Source organism: Belonocnema kinseyi, chromosome 1, assembly GCF_010883055.1.
Source record: "Belonocnema kinseyi isolate 2016_QV_RU_SX_M_011 chromosome 1, B_treatae_v1, whole genome shotgun sequence".
Taxonomy (NCBI): Eukaryota; Metazoa; Arthropoda; class Insecta; order Hymenoptera; family Cynipidae; genus Belonocnema; species Belonocnema kinseyi.
Genome location: NC_046657.1, coordinates 29,475,516 through 29,482,196, shown reverse-complemented (window position 1 = coordinate 29,482,196; position 6,681 = coordinate 29,475,516).

The following is a 6,681-nucleotide window of genomic DNA, read 5'->3' as shown; positions in this document are numbered from 1 at the left end:
TGCGTCTGCCTTTCCACTCTCAAGTTACCCCCAGCAAGGCCAAAGACGCATGGGTGGGAATCTACATTTTTTACTGAAAGAGACGAATTTCCCAAAAACTATGTACATTTTTAACCAAGTATCTAAATTTTCAATTAAAAACATATATTTTTAACCAAAAATTCAATAGTTAAACTTTTAGTTATTAAAATGAATTTTAACAAAGCAGATTACTTTTTAATGTAGCAGATGATTTTTTAACTAAAGTCGCACATTGTCAACCAACAAATGAATGTGTAAAAAAATAAGTCGACTTTTAACCGATCATTAGAATTTCTAACACCAATAAAAATTAATTTAAAAAAAAAAGATTAATTTCCTTCCAAAGAAGAGTAATTTTCGAAAAAATATAATATAGACTCTCAATGAAATAGCTGATTTATGACTAAAAAAGAATTATTCAGAATCAAACATGGAATAGTTAAATTTTATAACGTAGAAAATGGAATTTACGACAAAAACTCATAATCTCAACTGACGAATATCAATTTTTAAGAAAAAATGGAATAGTTAAATAAAAATTTTGTTTTAAAAGAAATATATGAAAATTATTTGAATTACCAGCGGATTACCAGATCTGTAAAATTGCACCAGAAATTATTTAGGTTTTAATAATTTTGATTTTAGAGAGATGATCAAATTGCAATTTAAATTGCAATTACAAACAATTGCAATTTTCTATAGGAAATTTAAAAAAATCTGCAACCGAAAAAATTTCGAAATTCGAAAAGTGACGCATGAAGACCCTAAATGTATATAATCAAACTGGAGTCCCCTGATACATTTTTCATGTTAAGATTGTAAAAAATTCTTATGATTACAATTTCTCACTATGACTGTGCATTGGTTGATTAAACTTTTATATTTTTCACGTTATATATTCTTATAACATCTTTTTAAAATTATTATATATTGTTATCTCGAGTCGCCTAGCCTTAGGTGGTATAGCGATTTATTTTTCGTAGTGTTTTAAGATTTACTCCCATCCAAAAATCCCGTTAATATTGAAGCACTAAACTTATTTGCTATCACGCGATTTAAAGGACTTTGAAATAATGCGCGTGTGTAAGGGAAAAAGCCATTCTGGCATAAAAACTCCTGATTTACTAAAGTGAAATGCACAGAAGTACAACGAGGAATTGATAGTTAATGATTGCGATTGAATATGGTCGCGGCGAACCGGCGATGGCGTCGCACCCGCACGCGGTTAAGTTAAATTGATTTGATTTAATCAGATCGTGACGGTGATTGCATCCTGATTCCTTCGATAGGAATCAGTGGGGCGTACTCCAGTCATGCTGAGTAGGCGATACGTCGAAGCGGAGCTCCACGCGGACCGAGTGTTTGATTTCGATATGATTGCTATACTGCAAGAACGAATACCAGTAATCCGGACGACTACTCAACGAGTACTGACAAGACTGAAAATGACGATTTGGTACGGCGCCAACGTCGGTACCCAACGCCTGCGCATACTCGCTCCTACTCTTCGCCCCCACCCCTCCTTTCTCGCCTACCTTCCGACAGACAGAGCTACACTTCATTGTTTGAAACGAGCATGAAAACTTAAATTTTAAACTGTGTTGCGACGCAACATATATAGTCCTAAGTAAATCAATTTACTTGTATTCAACAGCTAGTTGCTTTCCAATATTTTGATTCAGAGAGCGAAAAAACCTTTCAAGCTTAAATGCACATCTCGTAGCAACTGTTTGACTGGAACCAGTAATCTAGTTAGTAAAGAAATTGGTCCCGATTAGTAAATTAAAAAATTTTTAGCGTATTTTTTATTCCTGCAATGTTGCAGATCACTACAAAGGAAAAAGGTGAACAAATCAAAGAAGAGTGTTATCAGAATGGAGTGCTCTGGAACCCTACTCTTGACCTCCCATTAGTTCGAAAGCCCTCTACTACAATTATTAATTTTGCAAGACGGAATATGAAATAGGATTAAAACTATTTGATGACAGAGCTTGAGATGTCAAAATGCTTTAAATTTTGTAGAAGTAACTTATGACTAATCATATACCAACCCTTAAAAAAAATCAAAGAACACTATAATCGTGATTCCCCTTTTATCCGTTGCTAATTTCAGATCCGTCGTTACTCCAAGGAAAGCAGTAAGAGTATATTTTGACTGAAAACCTGATTTCATCGGGCCTGAAATCCTGAAATCCTGAAAGTTGCAGGTAGACAATTTTTTCGAGTCCTTTAGACAGTGCACGTGGAATCGAAATGTGCGGAAGTCTTTCTGGCACTCGATGGCATTCGATTTGATTTTAAGTTTTTTTACAAAAATATTTCAGTAGTGATGTCATAAAAGAATTTAAAGTTATTATATGTTTAAATAAGAAGGCTAGTGTAAGGTGATGATGATAAGTCTGAAAATAGGAATGAAAAAAGTCTTTAAAAGGTAGTAGATGGAAAATTACCATCTACAGATTCGTGCTTGGCGGGATTAGGTGTAATCGTCTCAGGAGATGCCACATGGCCTCTTTTTTGTCTCTATGTGCAATCTGCTTACAATCTTATTAATTGAAAATACCTCTAATCTAAGTTTGAACTAGGTTCCAGAGTTTATGAAATTGATCTAGGATTATGCGAGTACTGCTTTTTTTGCAATTCGTCGCGTTCCATTGCGTTCACTCATCAGATTTTTGAATTCAGACGTGATTCAGGTGACCGTTGTATGGAAGTTTTTAGGAACGTGTAGTAGAAAAAATTAATTGAATTGCCTAATCATATATCGTCATTAGATGTTCGTAGAATTTCTGCTCATCAATTCTAGGGAGATTCCGCGCCAGGTTTTGGGTTGGTTTTAAATTTATATTAAAAGAAAATGTACAGATAATTTTAATTAAGTCGTTGTGGGAGAGATAAATGATAGCATATTGTTCTTAAGAGAGAGCCTTATTATTACCGTCTACAATTATAAAATCAATCCCACTCCTGGAATGATTTATATTCTAAGTAGAATCACGAGTATCAATTTAGTGTCCTAAAGAGTTAGCCAAAGATTTTAGATATTTAAAATGATTTGAAGAGATTTGAGTTAGTCTTAAAATCCCTAGTCAGTCTAACGCTATTAAAGTTAAAAATAGGTGATAAAATTACCGATTAAGGCTCTGCGCTATAGGAGGAGAGAAATTCTTTTTTGGAATAAGTATTCACTGGAATCACTCCAAAAACAGTCCTTTTAAGACTATCACGCAGAAAAAGGTCAAATCTACCACTTCTTGTCTCGACTCTGTCTTTTTAAACGAGCGAATAGTTGTCAATTGCAAAGTCTTTGCAATGTTTTTTTCGTTTGTTCTGTCTAGTTGTATAATAAGAAAAAAAGTCTTCGCCGCAAGAAATTTGAATAAACATCTACAAAATAGTATAGTGGTTTAATATAAATAATAAAGAAGAAATTATTTCTATTTATGCTGCAAGTTCTTTAAGAAGAAACTTGTTTATTTCAATAAGATATTTTCAACATACTTCTGAGTGACACGTAATATAAATTATTATAAAATGTAGTTTCATGTTACTAGTTACATTTTTAGTTGAGTTTAGACCACAAAATACCTTTAGTAACAATAAATGAATGTTTATTGTGAAAAATATAAGCATCAGTTTTTATTAGTGAAAAACTGATTGAAGTAGTGGAAATTACTCGTATTCAAGGATGAACAGGAATGTGCAGCAGTTTGTAATTCTTTTTGTAAGAAGCATCTTTGTCTACTGGACTGTCCCTTTCTTCTTCTTCAGACAATCGGGTAATCTTACGACTGTGCATGTTTATTTTTACCCTTTGTCCACTCGTATTATATATTCCAACGACATGAACATTCTTCTCAAACATTGCAAACACTTCACCATCTAATGTAGATAACACGTATTCTGCAACGACTGGCATAGGCTCCTTGTTCGCTTGTTGCAGTTGACTTCGAATTTGTTCATCAATAGGAAAAGTGTATCGTCGAAGTTCAAATAATCGGTTTGGATTACTATTTGGAATGTACCGAAGCATGAACCTCCTATTTCCAGGTTGAGTTAGAATACTAGTGCTCTGATGACGAATCCTATCAGGAGGAGGCTCGTGAGAAGTAGTTCTGGCCGATCGTGGTCTGGTATAACTACGCCTGTTAGAAACAAGACTAACATTATAAAGCCAGTCAGTAGGCGGCTTTGGTGAAGAAGTACTGGCTGCAGAAGGGCTGGTAGAAGGAGACCTGGACCTTTCACGAACAGGAGACCCCGGATCAGGAACATCTAAGCTATCTAATACGAACTGATTGAGTTCCTCATCACTTGTAGACTGTGAACTAAATTCTGGAAGAGGAAACAAACGAATAATTTTATTTCAATGCATGTCAGTAAATAGGTAAAGTCAAAGTATAATAATCCTAATTTTTGCCTATTATAGGAAAAAAATATTTAGATATTTTTAAAGAATTCAGTTAATAGCGAAAGAAATGACCATTCTGATATTTTGTTCAAGATTTCCAAGATCTGGAGGGTTTTCAATATAGGTGTCCCAGTCCTCAAGCTACATTTGTCTTTTTTGAATTATCAATAAAAAATTGAATCAAAAACAATAATAGGATATTGTTGGAGCATTAATAACTAATGAGTAATTAAGAATTAAAACCAACCATTTAGAAGTACGCGTTGGACGGACGAGAGTTCATGTGTTATTAAGGAGAATGTGCGCAAAAATCTGAGATAGTGCAATTTCAAGTAATCAGGACGTTGGGATTGTGCATGGTGCAAGTCGTTTGTATTATCGAAGTTCTTCTAATTTCTGTGAATACTTTTGAATTTCATGAATTCTTCTGAACTGCCCGAATTTTGTATGAAGCTCCGAATTCTCTGGATTTTTCTAAAGTCTTCTGAATTTTCTTAATTTTTTTATTTCTTCTCAGTTATATCAATTCTTCTAAACTCTCTAAATTCTTTGAATTGTTCTAAATTTTCCTGGATTTTCTAAAATCTTCTAAAATATTTTGAATTCTCTCAATTCCTTTTAATTTTCTCTGAATTTTTCGGAATTCTGTGAATTTTTTAATTCTACTAAATTCTAAGTTTTCTGTGATCTCACGCGCATTTAAAAAATTTCGAACCGCCTAAAGAGTTCAGAACAATTTGGAAGAATTAAGCGAATGCAAGTAATTTAGAGGTATTCTAAAAATCCAAAAGATTTTAGATATTTCAAAGTAATCATCAGAATTTCATGAGAATTAAGGAAATTAAAAGGACTTCAGATGATACAAAACAATTCAGATAAATTTTTTAAAAATCAGGGAATTTAAAAAGAATTCAGATTATTCAAACTACTTCAGGAAATTTCAAAGAATTTAGAAAATTTAAAAAAATCGAAGAAATCATGGAAATTAAAACAATTCAGACAAACTTCGAGAATTCAAAGGAATTTCGAGAACTTAAAATAGTTTAGATAATTCAGAAGAATTCAGAGAATTTAGAAGAGTTTAGAGAATTCAAAAAATTTTAGAGAGTTGAGAAGAATTCAGAAAATTCAGAAGAAATTAGAAGATTCAGAAAAATTCACAGAGGGAAAAAGAATCCTCCAAAGTAGGAAAATCCAATTGCCGTAAATAAGGTGTTGCGAATTTCCTGCAACTACGATTTTCGGACAGCAGTATCTGTTGCACTCTGCAAAGCCGGAGTTTATGGACTCAAGGCGATAACTGAAACACTTTATTTCTATCAGTAAGCCAGTATCGCGTCTATTCGGGAGTATATGGACTTAAGGGAGGCACTTTGAACATTCCGATAATTCTGGTTAAATTCAGATTTTCGTGGATGAATCGCCATAAATGCTCTTCGCCTAGAACGAATTACTACGCGTATCTCATCTTTCGATAGCAGACAATGAAGTAGAAATGATCTTGAATCTGCCAGACGCTGACTCGTCAAGTGTTCCTATTTTAGCAGGACGTACCAGTATCCAGACAACATTGATTCTGCGGATCTGGGAGCAGAGTAATGCAATACAGAATACGCGAGTTTTGATGCTGGTATGGCAGCAGTTCGCATGAAGGCTTTTCTGGGTTACCGAACTTTTGGCATACCAGCATCAAACAGCACGTACTCTCTGTGTTGAATTACCCTGCTTCCGGATCCGCAGAATCAAGGCCGTCTGGATACTGGAACGTCGTGTGTTCACTAGCTGAATCAAACAGCACCAAGAAGAATTGAACTAACATGGTTCTATTGTCAAACCGATGGAGGCCCGGATCACGCAAACAATATTGGTTTTACAGTATCTGGTATTCTCCTCTACTCAGATATTTTCCGTGTGTTGAAAGAAAACTCAAAGGACAAACGCTCTATCAGTTTTAGTAATAAACGAAGTATGTTGAAAAGCCAGTTGACATCCTGCTCAACGAGTCAGCTTTGATGCTCGATCATCATTAAAGTGGAATGGCACTCCCTAAGAATTTGTTCAGGAACAAGTTTCAAATACACTGAAACCTTCACTCACTATTTCAACGTGAAATTAATTCTAGGAAAGATAGTACCAGTCGACGCATATGAAAAAGTCCAATGTTTAATAGATGGCCTACCAGATAGACCAGGCATACCGGAAGCTAGAATCCACATATTTGTGGAAAACAACATACTACTAAAAGCTTT